Below are 20,206 nucleotides of genomic sequence, written 5' to 3'. Positions count from 1 at the left end.
TTTTTTTTGCTTTGAGCAAAGAATTCAACTCCATTTCTGGTCTCCGTGTCGAGTTTGCATGATATGTGCCTTGGGTTACTATCCAGTTTAATCACACGTCCCAAAGATGTTTGTGTTTCGCTCAACTGTCAGGTCTCATTTGTCCAGGTGCTCTGTAATGGACAAGTAAGAGCGAAAGAAATATGACAAATATGAGAGGAGACCACGCGGTCCATTTGTCACTTGCTTGTTTAGCTAACAGCTAAGCTGCCCCCATATCTCATCCAGAGCCTTCATAAAGGGTGTCGAGATTTCTGCCTTCAAATCCCCACGGCTTAGTAGTTTGTTCCAGTTTCCCACAACTCTTTGGGTAAAGAAGGGGCTTCCCGGCTTTAATCCTCAATGCACTTCCCCTTAATTTACACGGGTGTCCTCGAACATGTGATTCATTGTTAAGTTGATGGAATTCGGGTGGGTCTACTTTATTGAGAAGGGTCCAGCACCAGTCAGGACAGTTTTAAACAGTGACAAAACTGAGGTTCTCCTCATTGGCTCAAAATCATCATTATCCAAAACCAATAATCTTTCTCTTATTATTGATAACTCTGTTGTTTCCCCATCACCTCAGGTCAAGAGTCTGGGTGTCATCCTCGACCATCCTCTATCTTTCCAATGTCACATTAATAACGTCACCTGGTCTGCTTACTTCCACCTACGTAATATTAATCACATTCGCCCCTCCCTCACTCCTCATACCGCTGCCATTCTTGTTCATAGTCTTGTCACTTCTCGGCTGGACTACTGCAATTCACTCCTCTTTGGTTCTCCCTAATAAATCTCTTCATAAGCTTCAGTTAGTCCAGAATTCTGCAGCACGTATCATCACTCGAACCTCATCTATTCACCATATTACTCCGGTCTGGCAGCAGCTTCATTGGCTCCCGATCAAGTTTCGAACTGATTTTAAGATTCTGCTATTAACATTTAAAGCCATTCATAACCTCACCCCTCCATATCTGTCTGACCTTCTTCATGTTGCCATTCCATCCCGTAACCTTAGATCCTCTTCCTTCACCCATCTGACCACCATGGGGAGCAGAGCTTTCAGCCGTTCTGCTCCCAAGCTCTGGAATTCATTACCTGCGGATCTCCGAAATATCAAATCATATTCATCCTTCAAATGTAAACTTAAAACACATCTGTTTAAAATGGCTTTTTCTTTTTCCTCCTGATTATTGTGGTTTTGTTTGGTTTTAATTTTTAGATTTTCTGATGTTTTAAGTTGTTTATAATTGTGTCTTTTATTTATTTATTGTTTGTTCCAAAGACATGCAGGTTAGGTGGATTGGTGATTCTAAATTGGCCCTAGTGTGTGCTTGGTGTGTGGGTGTGTTTGTGTGTGTCCTGCGGTGGGTTGGCACCCTGCCCGGGATTGTTTCCTGCCTTGTGCCCTGTGTTGGCTGGGATTGGCTCCAGCAGACCCCCGTGACCCTGTGTTCGGATTCAGCGGGTTGGAAAATGGATGGATGGATGGATGTTCAGTGTCCTTGAGTTCTCTGAAGGGCGTCTTGTATAAATAAAATGTATTATTATTATTATTATTATTTTAAGCCTCGGACAGATCTGAGCACTTCAGACACTAGGAGGTCCATAAATTGACCCCCCCCCCCCCAACCGTTTCTGGAGACCCTCCCCGTTTTCGCTGGTGACCTGACGCCCCTCATGATGATTTCAATTCCCTTTAGTTCCTGCACTCAAATGTGTATTCAGCGTTTATTACACTTTTAAACTATCGAGGTCTCTCAGTTCTGCAGCCGAAGCAGTTGTTTTGGTGTCAAATATAAGAAACAAATTGAACAAAAAAATTGGAGCATTGTGTATTTTATAGAATACGTTTTATATTTGCGTTTGCCGTGTTCTCATTCTTTTTAAGTACCATGATGTCCTATTGGCTCTAGGGGTTGGACAGAGAATCTATAAATCTGCTTGCTCAACTACATTCTCTCTCTCTTACTCACCAACAACTGATGAAGACCATCACACCATGAACTGAAAGGACAACACAATGGAGAGCACAGTTTAGCAGCCATATTGGAACAGGCATACGGCCTGTGCTGAAGAAAGCTGAATGATGCTTAACTAGAGACATTTTAAATAACTACAAGTCTGTGTGCCACCTGAAACTACACATCACCATTTAATCAGGTTGTATGGTTGCCAATATTCAAATGTACTTTGCATATTGTTATTATTTATGATTATTATCAATAATTTTATGTGTAACTTAACTCCTGCTTGCCTTTTACTACATCTAATTGCCTGAGGTTATAGATATAGAAGGGAAGGTGGGGATAAATTATATACAATAATCCCTTATAAACAGTGGAAAGTCTGTGAGATTAGGCATTCTGACAAAGGCTACATATTAATAATACAATAGGGGAAAGTAGAGCAATATATATTACTCTACAAAGACAAAACAAAATTGAACAAAAAATCTGAATTTGTATTTTATAGAATACGTTTTATATCTGCGTTTGCCGTGTCTCATTCATGACACTGCACTAATTAATACGTCAGTTATACGCTGCACTCCACGGAGTGGTGGCTCTGTGGCTGAGGATCTACACTGGCAATCAGAAGGCCGACCCCATAGAAAAATGGGAAATACTAAGGAAGAAGACGAAGAAGAAGACAAAGAAATGATACGCTGCACTGAGCTACCATTAACACTACATATTCTTACAGACTCTGAATCGAATAAATCATATCATTTGTGTAAACAGTCAAAATATACAATACTACCAGCCGGACGTTTAGGAGCTCTTTAGACTGCTGTCTTTGTGGTCCTCTCTGTGTCATATCATTAGTACTTTATTATTACTTGTGTACAAAATTTTAATATTTATATTGACGATGCAGGGCGGCACGGTGGCGCAGTGGTAGCGCTGCTGCCTCGCAGTTAGGAGACTTGGGTTCGCTTCCCGGGTCCTCCCTGCGTGGAGTTTGCATGTTCTCCCCGTGTCTGCGTGGGTTTCCTCCCACAGTCCAAAGACATGCAGGTTAGGTGGATTGGTGATTCTAAATTGGCCCTAGTGTGTGCTTGGTGTGTGTGTGTGTGTCCTGCGGTGGGTTGGCACCCTGCCCGGGATTGGTTCCTGCCTTGTGCCCTGTGTTGGCTGGGATTGGCTCCAGCAGACCCCCGTGACCCTGTGTTCGGATTCAGCGGGTTGGAAAATGGATGGATGGATGGATTGACGATGCATTAATTGTGGTGGAGTTTATGCTCCATATTGTGTTTGTTTGTTTGTGGGTGTAGTGAAGAGTTAAAAATCTGTAATCTCTCTCTCTCTCTCTCTCTCTCTCTCTATATATATATATATACACTATACTGTATATAGACTAGTGGGCATTGCCCCCTGCTCACTTTGCTTGCCAATCCCCCCCGGCCTACGCTACGTGCCAGCCACTTCACGTCTCTGCCACTCGCTTTTATGGATTTCACTTTCACCAAACAACAAATCTTTTAGTTCTCGCAGATACGCCTCTTCATTGGGTACAAACACTGCTTTTCCCTGATGGCAACACGAATTAGACGATCCACAAGTCTCCGACTTAAAGGTCCTCTCTGTGCATTATTATTGGTGTACAGAATTTTAATATTTATATTGACGATGCGTTAATTGTGGTGGAGCTTATTAATGACGCACTCACCCTCAGAAACATAAAGAGGTATAAAGTAGTCATCTGAGTCGCCTAGCTAAGACCTTCTCTGTTAGCCGAGTGGCTTTGCCGACCCATTGGGGACGATGGCTCGCGACCGCACAGCAAACACCAAGAGACGTTTATCACATCAGCACGGCCGTTTATCCTGGTGAAGCTTTTTGTTTATTTAAAATTGATATTTTTTTGCACACACATCCAGTTTGCCACCATTACTATAACAGTACATTTAGCACAAAAGTGTACCGTTATCATGGGGGTGGGGGGCATGGAAAGTGGGTGGAGTCAAAAGAGACACCGCTGACGGGGGGCTCAGGACGTCTCAGGTCGCTGAATCTACCCGAGGCCTAAAACTGTCCTGACTGCAGCTGGACTCAATTGACTTTATCGACGCCTTTGAGGTCTCCGTGAAGTCTCCTCTGCTCGAGACTAAACAGGTGTGATTCTCCGAGTCTGTCACTGTATGACAGGACCTTAAGTGCTGGGCTGCAGCTGGCTGCTCTCCTCTGTGCAGCTTCAAGTGCTGGTATGTCATTTTACTTTCTCGTATACAAAGTACAGGGAAAGTATTGGAATCCTCCAAAAAATCCATTTTGAGATTTTGATGAATCTCGACATTTTAGACCTCCCTGAGTCCGAAAATACAATTTCTGGAATTATGTGTATCTGTCTGTGTGTGTGTGTGCGTAAACACGATAACTTGAGTTCGCTTTCACTTCGGTTAACCAAATTTTGCATAGAAGTATTAGGTACACAACATAGATTTCTATCAACTTTTGGGCTATTTCCACTAACCAGAAGTGGTACTTTACGTTTTATTCAGGCAACTGCAGAGTCTGATTTATTCAACTTTACTTTTAGAATAATTATTGAATATATTATTAATTTGATTTGATTTGTTGTTGATTGTTCTTTAATGTACAAAATATAAAAATAGAATCCTTGTCTTGTGGTTTACTCCTCAAATATATAAAGTCGAGGGGAGAGCACTCCTGATTTTTTTGTAGTGTGGTGATCAGAACTGCACACGACACTCCAGTGCATTATCTATTTTTATATAACATAAGTTAAGATACGACTGCAAACCCCCTTCCTCAGCAGCCAGTCCTTCGGTGTCCTAGTGGTCAGCCTCTCTCCTCTTCCTTAATTACTCATTTTAAATGCCAACTGGTTATTATTAGAGAAGCCTTTGCAATTGCTTTACCTTTTAGAACATAGGAAATCTGGAAAACGAGAGGAAACTGTCCAGTCCATTGGCCACTCACTTTGTTTTGCTAATAGCTGAGCTGTCCCCACCTCCGAATGATTGTGTCCAGGGGGCCTCATGCGTAACGCCGTGCGTAGAATTCACACTAAAACATGGCGTACGGACAAAAGCGGAAATGTGCGTACGCACAAAAAAATCCAGATGCATAAATCTGTGCATACGCCAACTTCCACGTTCTTCCGCTCCATAAATCCCGATCAGCGTGAAACATAACGCTCATGCACGCGCCTGCCACCCCACCCAGACTCCTCCCAGAATTACGCCTCTTTGAATATGTAAATCAATATAAATAGCCCCTTATGTTTTGCATTCTGTGAAAAGACAATGGCAAAATCATGGGGGGAAAGAATAATTTCAGCGAATACCAAATAGAGACAAGGAAAAACGTACTATTTGTTGGTTTAAGCGGTGATATAAACAACAAAAGGAAGTTGATCGAGTAACAGAGGGGCGGAGAAACTCGAAAGTTCAAGTTCAGAAAGTCGCAAAGTGCCCAAAATAATTAAGAAGTGGACAGATATCAAAGTCGGTGTGAAAAGGCGAGTCGTAGCCCACCGTCTGAGAGTCATATGGAAGCATATTAAGGTACAGAGAAAAGAAAAACAAAATAGGGACACAGTGGAAAAAAAGCTGGAAATGTCAACTTTAATCTCGAAATTTCCACTTTAATCACGTAGTTTATTTTGTCATTAAAGTAGAACATCATAAACTTCATTTTAAAATCGATTAATTTACTAGTTTCTCAGATCCCATCGTAACTAAAGTAGCACGTTAAATGCTTTGTATTTTATGTGTTCTTCTATGTGTGTGGATCACTACGTGCTTCTTAAACGGGCTTCCTCTCCCACCGACAGGACGCAGAATCCGTTACATTCATGATATCACAGCTCGCTGAACAATTTAAATATTAAGACGTATACTTGATATCATTTTCATAATGATAAGAATTAAAGCATGTTATTAAACACAGGGACACGGAGGTGCAGTGATAGTGACAAGCTGGCGCCCCGTTCAGAAATTGTTCCTGCCTCCCGCAAGATGCTTCTTCTCCTCTCCAGAGCATATCTCCACCACTCCAGGGTCTCCTCGACCTGCTCCCTACTCTCACTTCTTCTTCGTCTTCTTTCGGCTGCTCCTGTTAGAGGTCACCACAGCGGATAATCTGTTTCCACCTCTTCATGTCCATTCCATCTTGCTCTGTCACACCCCATCACCTTCATGTCTTCTCTCAGCACATCCATAAACCTTCTCTTAGGCCTTCCCCCTTTTCCTCTTTCCTGGCAGCTCTATCCTTAGCACCCTTTGCTCATTATATGTCCAAACCAACGCAATATTACCTTCGCTACAGATCACAATGTCATCGGCAAACATCACAGTCTCATTGTCCATCACCATTATAAATAAGAAAGGGCTCAGAGCCGATCCCTGATGTAATCCCACCTCCGTCACTCCTACCGCAGACCTCACCACGGTCACACATCCCTCGTACATATCCTGTACCGCTCTTACGTACTTCTCTGCCACTCCCGACTTCCTCATACAAAACCACAGCTCCTCTCGAGGTGCCCTGTCATAAATGGTGCCATACAGTGGAATGAAGCGTAGTCTAAACTTAAATGAGTCGCCCAACTTCACAGATGCCCTCATAGTTTGCTTGTTCATTCTCTGTTCCCAGATCAGCACTGCCATATCTTAGCCTGGAAACCAAGTGGGAAGGTCGACTGGTAGTGCTTCTGATCTGCAGCAGCCAGAAATGATTTAAGCCAATATTAATTCTCCAATCTGCATATACCAGATTGTTTAGTTATCAAGGGTATATTTAATTAAAGCTATTTAAACCTCAGCGTTCCTGCTCCGCCAAGTTTCACATCAACTGACAGTTTAACTCTAAATTTCAACTGAATGGTCTTGCCATTGACACAATTGGTGAAAATCTTATATTTGCAAGAACCAGGGCCGTTGTAATCCTGAAGTGAAGCTCTAAATATGTACTGTAAAAAAAAAAAAATGTTACATTTACGGTAAAGCACTGGCAGCTGCGGTTGCCAGAACTTTACTGTAAAAAAGAAGGTGACAATATTTTGAGGTCTACGGTATAACTTTGTAGTAAATAACCTTCTCCTTTACAACACATTCCAATAGAAGTGAACGTTTAACCATAGCCTGATATCCATGCACTGTAATCAATATGCCAATCAATAAACCAACAGAAAACAATGTCAGGATCAAACACCAGCACCCCGTTTGGATCAGTAAAGTAACAACCTCCAATAGCAAACGTATCATCTTCTTATATAATGTGTCTGTTTGTCTGTCCAGGATTTTAAATCACCTGTAGCTCGCAAACCGTTTGACCGATTGACCTGAAATTTGGCACACATATACTATGTGACGTCTACTGTCCACTTTCAGGGTGATGATTGACCTCCAAGGTTATTCCTCTTTTTATTTTTATTTTATTTTATTGTAGAATCAACTCCCAGCATGCGCTGCAAACTGCTGTTCTCATCCCTACCACCTTTGCTGTCACTTCCTCTTCCTCTTCAAATCTTAAATCACTCTTGAGGAAGACTGAAGACTTACGTGCCAGCTTAAGTGAAAAATTAAGAAAATCGTACTAAGTAACTGCAACACAAACACTGACTTCATCAATTCTAACGTGAAAAGATGCCAGCAAAAGAAGAAGAGAAGAAGCGAGCTGCTAGGATGGAGGAAAGAAGAGCTGCTCAGGAAACAGCAAGCGCATCAACCTCTGAGCACACAACTGATAAACGTACAGAGAAAGAAAGAGGAGGAAAACTAGGAATGATCAAGTCAAGTGGATTCACTGCACGTTATTGTGTAGTGCACCGTTAAAGGTATAATTACAGTTAGTTGCCTCACATTTTTATGCAATCGTTTTGTTCAACCCACTGAATTAAAGCTGAAAGTCTGCACTTCAACTGCATCTGAGTTGCTTCATTTAAAATTAATTGTGGTAATGTACAGAACCAAAATTAGAAAAACGTTGTCTCTGTCCAAATAGTTATGGACCTAACTGTATATACACTGAAAATAACTCAGTGTTTATGGTAGTTACGGCGCACTGTCCGGTGGAGAAGTAAAGTTTGCTTTTGTGGTGTTTGGTGTCCTACAGGTGTGCCAACTTATTGAATACAGCCCACCAGAAATCAGCTTCCATAACCTCAAAAAGCCCCCAGCATGCAATAAAAAATAAATTTGCTAACTTTGTTGAAGTTTTTTTCCTTACTGTGCAAAGGTCTGTGGATCACTGGGCACAATACGGTAAAAGGGGGGCGTGTCCTCATGCAAATATCGTAACTTTAGTGTTACTGAAACAGCACTTTACATTTTACGGTTGTTTACCTTTGCTATTTAACAGTTTTACACTGTAAAATTAATAGTGATTTTTTCAGTTGTGGAAAAGGAGCTATATCAGCACCGACCCGACACAGACTGATAACGGAGGCACGTAAATATGAAACAAAAGATTTATTTTTCTTCAGCCATGGGGCACGTCTTCCCCATGTCCCAAAGGCCCTACACAGTCCTCAAAAACACACAAAAAGGAAACACCAAAACATCCTCTTCTTCCTCCACTCCTCCCAGGCAGCTTAGTCCTCCTCCTCCTGACTCTGGCGCCTCGAGTAGTGGCTGCTGGCCCCTCTTATAGCCCACCCAGAAGTGCTCCAGGTGATGATTGACTGCACTTCTGGGTGTGGCTGCATCAGGAAGCCGTGCAGCTCCCCCTGGTGGTGGCCACAGAGACCAACAGGGCTGAACTCCGGTGTTCCACGATTGTGGCCCCGACGCAACCCAAGGGGGCTGCCACCAAGTATTCCGGGGGACATAGTGTGCAGCCCATGGCTGTTCCCCCAGATTCAGTGCCAAAGGGGCGTCCGCCACACAGTGTAACCGTAATGTATCCGTTAACGGTATGGAGCATATTTTGAAGGCAGAAAAAATATTGATTTTAAAGAATGTGGCTGTAAAAAATAATGAAATGTATTGTTTAAGATATACAGGTCATTTTCAGAAAAACATAAGGTAACTTTCCCTTTTTTCAGAAAAGGTATTCTACTTTCATTATTTAGACTATTTTTACCATTAAATTTACTGACATTTTTTTACAGTGTTGAGGATTCAGAAAGTATTCGGACCCCTTCACTTTATGCACCAGTAATTTGATATGGATAGAGCTGACATTTTTTTGGCCATCAATCCACACTCAATAACCCATAATGGCAAAGTGAAAGGTTTGTAAATTTCATACAAATCAAAAACTGAAATCTCTCATTCATACAAGCACTCCAGATTGTGCTCAGGTCCATTCTGATCGTTTAAATGTCCCTCAAGATATTCACCACAGTAGCGACTCATGATATGAGTTGTAAACAGGGGCGGACTGGCCATTAGGGCATTTGGGCAATGCCCGGTGGGCCGCGGACTCTGGTCTGGTCATGGGCTGGCCGTTTCATAAAATAAATTTTATGGACTGGTTACTGTGTGACATTAAAATTAATTTTCTAAACTACTAAACATTACAGTCATATGAAAAAGTCTGCGAACCTCTCTCAGCCTGCATAATAATTGACTCTCCTTTCAACAATAAAGATAACAGTGGTATGTCTTTCATTTCCTAGGAACATCTGAGTACTGCGGTGTTTTCCGAACAAAGATTTTTAGTGACGCAGTATTTAGTTTATGAAATTACATCAAAAATGAAAAACTAACTGTGCAGAAATGTGGGTCCCCTTGTCATTTTGCTGGTTTGAATGCCTGTCACTGCTCAATGCTGATTACTTGCAACACCAAATTGGTTGGATGAGCTCGTTAAGCCTTCATAGACACGTGTGTCCCATCATGAGATATAAAGGTATTTAAGGTGATCAAGTGCAAGTTGTGCTTCCCTCCCTTTGACTCTCCTCTGAAGAGTGACAGCATGGGATCCTCAAAGCAACTCTCAAAAGATCTGAAAACAAAGATTGTTGAGTCTCCTGGTTTAGGGGAAGGCTACAAAAAGCTATCTCAGAAGTCTAAACTGTCAGTTTCAACTGTAAGGAATGGAATCAGGAAATGGAAGGCCACAGGCACAGTTGCTGTTAAACCCAGCAGGTCTAGCAGGCCAAGAAAAATACAGGAGCGGCATATGAGCAGGATTGTGAGAATGGTGACAGACAACCCACAGATCACCTCCAAAGACCTGCAAGAACATCTTGCTGCAGATGGTGTATCTGTACATCGTTCTACAATTCAGCGCATCTGTATGGCATGGTGATGAGAAAGAAGCCCTTTCTGCACTCACGCCACAAACAGAGTCACTTGTTGTACTCAAATGCTTATTTAGACAAGCCAGATTCATTTTGGAACAAAGTGCTTTGGACTGATAAGACACAGATTCAGTTATTTGGTCATAACAAAAAGCACTTTGCATGGCGGAAGAAGAACACCGCATTCCAAAATAAACACCTGCTACCTATTGTCACATTTGGTGGAGGTTCCATCATGCTGTGGGGCTGTGTGGCCAGTTCAGGGACTGGGGCCCTTGTTAAAGTCGAAGGTCGCATGAATTAAACCCAATATCAACAAATTCATCAGGATAATGTTCAAGCATCAGTCACAAAGTTGGAGTTACGCAGGGGTTGGATATTCCAACAAGACAATGACCCAAAACACAGTTGGAAATCTGCAAAGGCATTCATGCAGAGGGAGAAGTAGAATGTTCTGGAATGGCCATCACAGTCCCCTGACTTGAATATCATCGACAATCTATGGGATGATTTGAAGCAGGCTGTCCATCAAATTGAACTGAACTGGAGAGATTTTGTATGAAGAATGGTCAACAAGACCTCCATCCAGAATCCAGACACTCATCAGAGGCTATAGGAGGACAGCGTCGAGAGGACAAAAGGAGGCTCAACTAAGTATTGATGTCACATCTCTGTTGGGGGGCCCACATTTATGCACCTGTCTAATTTTGTTATGACACATATTGCATATTTTCTGTTAATCCAATAAATTTAATGTCACTGCTGAAATCCTACTGTTTCCATACGGCATGTCATATATTAAAATGAAGTTGCTACTTTGAAAGCTCAGCCAATGAGAAACAAAAATCCAAAGAATTAAGAAGGGGTCCCAAACTTTTTCATATGACTGTATCTGTCTGGTACTGCAATTTCTATACAGTAGTCGTATATAATATACCGTATTACGTCATCAAGTTGTTTTAGTTATCAGTACTCAACGTAGCAGTGAAAATTTTGCTCAAAACTGCCTTTTGCCGATTTCTGTTTCGATACCGCTACATTGTGGTTAGCATATACATTATTGCACTTTATTTTATCTCATACCTAGTATTTAAATTCTTCTGTACTAATAGATAGATAGATAGATAGATAGATAGATAGATAGATAGATAGATAGATAGATAGATAGATAGATAGATAGATAGATAGATACTTTATTAATCCCAAGGGGAAATTCACAATAATGTATTACATATATATTATATATATATATATATATATATATTGTAGAAGGGTATAGCCCGGACACAGACAGGCAGACACGTTGCAGTCCATCACCACACGTTTATTTACACTATTATTGTACATAAGTCACTAAGTGCACCGCCACCAACAAACCCCAACAGTCTCCCAAAGTCCTGGCTTCTCCTCCAAGCCGTCTCTTCACTATCCACACACTCAGGGCCTCTCCTTGCCGCCTCCTCTGACCTCGTCTACCTCCTCACCCGACTCCAGCCTTGATTGCAGGGCGGCGGCTCCTTAAATAGGCAGCTGATTGAGGGCCGCACCCGGCCACCTGACACAATATATATACTCGTATATATATATATATATATATATATATATATATATATATATATATTGTTGAAATAGTTTACTGTCAAATAATGCAAAGAGTACGCGACAATAGATTGTGACACAGACTACGAATGCCATGAATGTAATTACCCCGATCTACATGCTGTCAAATAAACGAACCACACGCTGTGGCGCAACGTTAGGGGCATCGCCTCTGACGCTGACATCCGAGGTTCGATTCCCGAGAGGGAGTGCAGTGGAGTGTGTACGCCTGATGAGCCCAGAATGAGGGCGAAACACGTGTCACGTACTCTTTGCATTATTTGACAGTAAAACTATTTCAACCATTCTATGATCTGCTTCTCACAACTGAGGGCAACGTGGCGGATATTAGCAGACTCGCTGGCCAACCACAAGCGTTACCTGGTAGGTAACCACCCATACAATCAGATTGTGATACAGACTACGAATGCCATGAATATTATATATATATATATATATGGGAGGCAGCTAAAGGGCTTGAGTGACGGCAGTTCTGAGACATGCCGGGAGGTGGCAGAGTGCACTGACTCGTTTTCTCTCTTGCCTGCAGACCATTCCCGGGAGACTCCACCTGGCTCTCGTGACATCATTTCCGGGACCGAGCCAATGGAAGGAGACCTTACTGGCTCCGGCCCCTCTGACGTCACGTTCGGGCTCAAACCAATGGAGAACGAACACAACCCTGATCCTTATGACCTCACTTCCTGTCTTCCCCTTTAAAAACCCTGCCCTTTTTCCTAATTCCTCAGTCTTGTCTTGGACTCAATTGTATGCACATCAGTGCTGGTTATTTCATAAAAACGACTTTGCAGCCAGGATACCAGATTATGCAGGTGGCTGCCCCAAACCTTTATCTGAGTATGTCTCATTAGTGTGACAATATATGTACTGTATATACATATATATACTGTATATATATATATATATATATATATATATATATATATATATATATATATATATATATTTATAATTAGTTTAGATTATGTATTATGCATTTTATTGTTCTCTGGTCGTTGGCATGAGCGATAATTAGTGGTTCTCAGCTGCGATTATTAGTATGATGAAATATAGTTATAAAGCACATGGTAGGAAATTTTCATATTAGGACGGAACATTTCTAGTTTATCGTTAAGTTAATGGAACATTTCAATCATGTGAGGTTTTCATTATAATTTATTCCATTGTAAATGAGCAGCTACTAGCTGACTACAGTACTGGCACTTGGACATTACACTGACATTTGATATGTACTCTAATAACGTGTAAGCCGTGTTACTAAATTTTTATTCTTCATTAAATTTTATTTCTAAGCATGTCTTCAAATTTTAAGTTGTGTCTAAACAACAGTGTACAGATTAAGTTTGGCAACAGTTTAGATAGAGTTCATATCATAGGCTCATAGCGAGTAGCGAGTCGCGTACTTAATTAAATCACAATGACTAACGGGCCGACTGGGTTGACCTCATCACCTCACTCGTTGAAGGAGGCCCGGGCCAGTTTTGGAGACCCAGTCCGCTCCTGGTTGTAAAACCTGCCCTCTTAAAGCAGGCGTGCTCTTTGAAAGGTTGTAGCAAACAGCAGATATTCTAATATCAGGTTCCCCATCTGTCCATTGTTTCACGCTCGTCTGTGAACACAACTTGGCAGAGACACATGGACTGTATGCGCTTTCCACAGAGCGAACCTGCTGTCATCAGCCCAGATGGCAAATATTAGTCTGTGCCCATTAATTGCCAAGAAGAGGGAGCCTCTCATTCCTGACCTATTTAATCTTCTCTCATCACAGGTACCTTCCTGGCTGTGCTGGAGGAGTCACAGTGCCGCTGCTCCAGACAGATAATGACAGCTCTGATTTATCTCAGAGAATTACTGCCAGAACTCCTTTTCTTTCTTTTTTTTTTTTGTTCAACTCAGAGGCAGTCCTCCGGGGAGAGAAAGATGATTGTGCTACGAATGAAGCCATCGTTCAAACACCTGAAGTTAGATGGCTACCTCACAGTCTGTGCTGTCAGACAGGAGAGGCTTCTTACATGTCGCTCACAATAAGGGCAACAGAAAAAAAGGTAGCGGCAAAAACGGCTTCAGTCCAGCTGACCGAAGTGAAGTGGCCAGCATGGACCAGAAGGTGTGATATTCTGTACAGGTCAAGGGAGAGCAAACTTAAAGCTGGGATGAAGTGGCTCTGTGCAGTGGCGTAGTGAGGGGGCGGTCCGCCCCGGGTGGCACATTTCTTGGGGGTAGCATTATTGGCCAAAAGGCTCAGTATAATTCGTGTACTGTAAGCAGCAGGGTTTGGAAAAATATCACTCATGAATGAAAAAAAAAGTCAAATTCTCTGATTTTTATCCACAGACGCTTCAAAAATCATTTTCAGACTGGCCTTCTGTGATGGCATCAGACACAGCAGTTGAAATTTATGAGGCAATCACAAAAATAAACAAAAACATTACACCGATTATAATTTCTAGGAAGATAAACAACTAATTTACAATTTATAATTTCCTTTTGTCATCAATCCCAGTGCCCCACCTATCACTTGTACACAACACTGGTTCTGGTTTTCGCAGCGTCTGTACTACAGGGTGCCCACAAAAACACTCCTTGATGTTAAATGGTTACAAAATCAAAACTTATATGTTTATAAATAAGATGACAACAAATACATTAACTCAAAACATTTCTTCTTTTCCCCGCAGATTCTTCTGTGCACTCCTCATACCGCTAGCGGACCGTGAAATTCAAGATGGCGCTCACCCGACAGCAACACAGCTGGTGTGTGTGTTGGAATTTCATACAACAAAAAGTGTTGTGACTGTGCAGCGTGCTTTCAGACGCAAATTTCATGTGAATCTGCCTACTAACAAGTCCTATTTTGAAGTGGTATAATGATTTTGTTAAGGATGGTTGCATCTGTGACCAGAGAAAGGGACATTCAGGCCAACCACAAGTCTCACAGGAAGTTGTTAATCGCGTCAGAGAAACTTTTTTGCGGAGCCCGAAAAAGTCAACGAGAGTTACAAGTCACCAAAAAGCACGGTTAGCAAGATCTTACACAATCGCTTGCACTTTCACCCTTATAAGCTGCAATTGGTGCAGAAGTTACAACCTTCACACAATGCAACACGACTTCAATTCTGCACGGATCTCCAGGCTTAATTGAAAATGATGAAAACCTGCTGTCAAAAATGCAATTATCGCATCGATGTTTGCCGAGTAACAGGCGGGGCGCACATCGAGTGTATGTAATCAACAGATACCATATGAAACTTTATGAGCTGATGAAACTGTAGCCTCAAAGGTGAAAGAATATTTCAATAAATATTTATTTTGTAACCATTTAAAATCAAGGAGTGTGCTTGTGGGCACCCTGTACATTCTTGTCTAGTTGATGCTTACAAATAATTAAATGTGAAAAATGATTACTGTTTCTCTATACAGTAGACTCCCGCGAAGTCATGGTTCAGAGTTCGCGGACTCAGTCATTCGCGGATTTTTCCTTAGAACCTAACTATTAATTGTTAGTGGAAAGCGCAAATATCCTCCGCAATTTTTTATGGCTTTTTTTTCATGGCAAAACTGTGCTGTAGAGAGAACCGCGGCTTGGGATAGTAAAAGTAGCCAATAGCATTTGAAACTGCAACTCCCAGCAGTCCCTGCAGTGGATCTGATTGGTCTTCTGCTGAGAGCAGGAAGCAACCGCTGAGGGAAACGTGGTTTGGGATGGTGAAAGTAGCCAATCCAAGAGCGTTATTCATTTCTCCTTGCTGATGATTGACTGCTGCCCTGTGACGCGACTCCAGCTGAGTGTCCATCCATTTTCCAACCTGCTGAATCTGAACACGGGTCCTCGTGTTTTTCATTTTGTTATTCTTAAACGCACAAGATGTCGCCGAATTGCCCTGTACCTTCTAAGGCTTCTGGCACTGAGCCTAAGCGCCAGAAGTTTAAAGCACTTGTGATATTTGCCCGGACACCACCAGTCGAAGACCACATCTTTATACAAAACTTGTTTATTTTCTCAGTTCTCCAACACAACAACACAGTCCCGCACAACACACGGTGCATCTAGCCCCAGTCACCCTTCTCCTGGGCCTTCTCTCTCCTCGTCCCTGGGCCACCTGTCCTCTCTCTCCAGGAGCTTCGTCCTGCTCCTGCTCCCAACTCCAGCTCTCCGATAGGAGGGAGTCGGCCCCATTTATCCCTACCCGGCTGAGCTCCAGGTGCTCTACCTGACGTCACGTCCTGGTGTGGCGGAATTGTCAGGAGAGCACCCGGAAGCACTCCGGGTGACCCTGGAAGGATCGTCCTCCATGGGTGTGGCAGAAGTAAATAAGTCCTGGGCTCCATGAGGCTCAGGGCGCCCCCTGGCAGTGGATACGGGCCTCCACGGACTTGAGCTTCCCTGCTCCCCTTCCGTGGCCCTCTTCTGCTCCAGGGTGGTTGCCCCCTCGTGGCCCGGAGGACAAATATGCCACCTCTTGGTCCCTCCAGGTGTCCCGGCCGGGTCTGACCCCCAGCCATGTACGACACACTCCAGGAGAAGGTTGAACTACTGGATTTGCTCCGGGAACTAAAACATTATGCTGCAGTAGCGTGCCACTATGGCATTAATGAAAGCACCGCACGCTACATAAAGAAGAACGAGGCAGCGATCAGGAATACCGTATCTGTAAGTTTCTGTGATAGTGCCAAAAAGGCAACGACCGTAAGGAACAAAAATATCGTCAGGATGGAATCTGCCTTGACATTGTGGATCATCGACTGCAGGAAGAAGAACATCCCCTTGGACGGTAACATCATCCTTGAGAAAGCACAGAAATTGTAGTAGCAGTTCGCTACAGGAGACAATGTAGCAACTTCCCATCACAATGTTCCTGAAACCTATAAAGAAAAGCCAACACGAAACCCCACCAGACGAAGACCCGTCCAAAGATACGACTCCTCCTGAAGCGCCTGAAGAAGAGGCGCCACCCGAGGAGTTTTAAATCCTCTGCATCGTACTGCACAGCTACTTCATCATCATCATCAATATCATTCATCACTGGTGAGTACCCGTACATTTTACTGTATTTTAATTAAATGAAATTATTATGTATTTACTCTGCTTATAACAAAGAAAATGACAGCGCATACCAAAGAAAACGCGCTTGCATGAATTACAGTACGTATAGCGGTAACATCGGGATTTTACATTCTAGTACCGTGGGAGACATAGCAGTACAGTACTGCACAGTAGACGGGTTTACCTTTACATTCTGTTTTTAGGTATTGTATTAATGTATTAAGCGAGTTTGAAACGAAATTAAAGTGCTTTGGGGGCAAACTGTATTTAGGGTTTAAACTATAAAAATAGGCATTTAAAAGGCATTTTTTAACCACATTCAAAAGTTGCGGTTTTTCACAATTCGCGGATGCTCTAGGAACGTAACCCTGCGAATTTTGGGGGTGTACTGTATATGAAATGAATCTATGCAAAATGTATCTTAATTTTTCTCTATACATTATTTTAATTTTCAATTTAAATAAGTTAACATATTCAGATATGTTGGGGGGCGGCATAATGAAGCACTGCCGCACCCCGAGCGGCACAAACTCCAGCTACGCCACTGGCTCTGCGACTGAACCACATACCTGATTCTACTGCCAGTTTACCTCCGTCTGAATTGAAATGAACAACGCAGTGTGAAAGGTAACACTGAAAATCACAGGACTGTCGTTACTCTGCTCGATTTTAGACGTACCTTTAACCCCAACACACTTGGCTGCTGAATCAATGAAGCCGATGCCATGTTAGAAGAAGAGGTGTAGCAGGATCAGGCCTTTGTAGATAATGTCTCCTTAGTAACCGGAGGTGCTTCTTCCTGGCGCTGGAAATCACAGATGAGAAAGCAACAGCAACTAAACTAAGGTGGGCAAAACATTTCAACCGCAGTGGACTGCGTGCTTGGACTACCAGTTCAACCTGCCAGTGGAGACTAAGGATGCCGTTGTTATGTTCTCGCCAGGGTCTCGTCTCATTTGTCTATTTAATATTTTTGTTGTCTTCCGAGTATTACTTTGCACATTTTAATTGTGCTTTTGGTTTTGTCTCAATTCATTTTTGTGCTTTACTGTTTTTGTTGAGCTGTTATTTTTCATATTTTCACGTATTTTCCGCTATTCTTCTAATTACGTGCTCTCTTTTTAAATGTGCCTCCGTTCTCTGTATTTTGTGGGTGGAGCCCCTTGAGGCAGGGTCACCCTGACATCACAGCTGTTGGCCCCTCCCTCTTTCTTTATCTACAGGCCAGAGCAAGCGACCTGTGGAGTAGCAATGGATTGTGCGGATCGTTCAAAGCACAAGGGCCTATGAGCTTTGGGGGGGGGGGGGGGGGGGGGGCGTATAGTTAAAAAAAAATGGAATAACTTAAATCACTTGCACAGTTCATTGTGTTATTAATTCACAGTTTCAGTGACATGTTTTCACCATCACCAGGCCAGTCCAATCCAATTCACAATGATATTACAAATTCAGCAGGCCTACAGTTTACACGAATTTAAACTTCGGGAGGTGCAACATGTCCTAGTCCGCCTTACAGAGAAGTGCAAATTCTCATAGCGGATGTGAACAGAAGAACTTTTGAAGGATGTCACATGAATAGTGTAAATATACATTATTATCGTAAATAACTGTTACTATTAGAGACGGCTGGCAGCTCAACCCGGCCGGACGCCCCTAAGATGGAAGGATGGGGGAAGGCAGCTTTTCAAGGACACTGCCTCCCCCAAGACACTAGATGGCAGCTCCCCTGGACTGCAGCGGTGTCTCAGGTTCTTGCAGGGCACTATGGGACATGGAGTTCTGCAACACAGCCCTGCTGGGTACCGTGGGTGCTGCCAGGGGACGCTGTAGGAAGATGGTGGGAGTCTAAATGCTCACCTTGCCCGGAAATAGGGCAAATTTAGGGCGGAGTGGTGGCTCTGAGGCTAAGGATCTGCGCTGGTATCCAAAAGGTTGCCGGTTCGAATCCCCATCACTGCCAAAAGAGATCCTACTCTGCTGGGCCCTTGAGCAAGGCCCTTAACCTGTAATTGCTCCAGGGGTGCTGTACAATGGCTGACCCTGCGCTCTGACCCCAAGGGGTATGCGAAAACTAACAAATTCCTAATACAAGAAATTGTATAAGGCGAAATAAAGAACAAAAATATTAGCGGATCACATGGGCAGAAGCCCAGAATTACTTCCGGGCTGACAAGAAAACTCAAATTTTTCATCTGACCCAGAAGTGCTGGCAAGTCACAAGGAAGGAAGGAAGGAAGGACTTCCGGGTCAAGGACTACATAAAGGACTGTTGGAGTCCCAGCAAGCGAGTCCAAAAATATCCACTTGCAGAGCCACAGCACCCATACGTCACTGCAGTTGTAGACCAGGAAGTGACGTCACCACCATTTCTGGACTTACTTCGTAAAATTACTTTTGGAAGGTTTCTGCCGGTCTCGGCAAAGCCCAGAAAGTGACATCGGGTCAAGGACCTGTTCAGAAATTAAGCAATAAAAATGAGAAGGAAAAACAGTACATCACACCAAATAATACGCATCATTGTGAAGTTCAGAGGGTTTCTGCCATCACGTTGTGTCACACATCAAACTAAACAATACGGATCATTTCTGTCAAATACACTATTAACATTTATTTTGTGTGTGTCAAAATTAAAATTATTAAGATTTGTGTTAATTGAAAATAGTTTTTCGTTTACATTCATGAAACAAAATATACAAAGTAATTACAATGTTTACACCACATTAGAGTAAAACGTTAATAATAAAAGTGATTAATTTTTTTTAAATGTACAATGCATGTGTGCAATATTGTTCTAAACCAATTTAGATAGATGGTGTAGAATATGTATTGTCGTTTTCTTCACATACATGTTTAAAAATATTAGATTGGCTTAAATGTTCATTCTAAATTGAACGTGTCCTTGACCCGATGTTACTTTCCGGGCTTTGCCGAGATCTGCTGAAACCTTCCAAAAGTAATTTTACGAAGTCAGTCCTGAAATGGCGGTGACGTCACTTCCGGGTCTACAACTGCGGTGACGTATGGGGCTGTGGCTCTGCAAGTGGATGCTACTCAGTGAGCCTGAGTCGGAAGGAGGTGGACAACACTTGCTGGGAGGTGTGGAGGAGAAGATTATTGTGTTTAATTATTGTTTTTATTGTGGCTGTGGTGCTTTGGACGCACGGTTAGAGAAGAAGAAAAAAAATTAAAATACTTGTTGGTGCTTTAACCCTGTGTCCTGCGTGTCTGTCTGTTGGGTTTAAGGGGCAACAGCGACCCCTAGCGTCAACAGTACTTTGATTTGATGTCAACAGTTTTCTAAAT

This window comes from Erpetoichthys calabaricus, chromosome 11 (assembly GCF_900747795.2).
Source record: "Erpetoichthys calabaricus chromosome 11, fErpCal1.3, whole genome shotgun sequence".
In the NCBI taxonomy this organism is placed as follows: Eukaryota; Metazoa; Chordata; class Cladistia; order Polypteriformes; family Polypteridae; genus Erpetoichthys; species Erpetoichthys calabaricus.
This window is presented reverse-complemented; position numbering follows the sequence as displayed.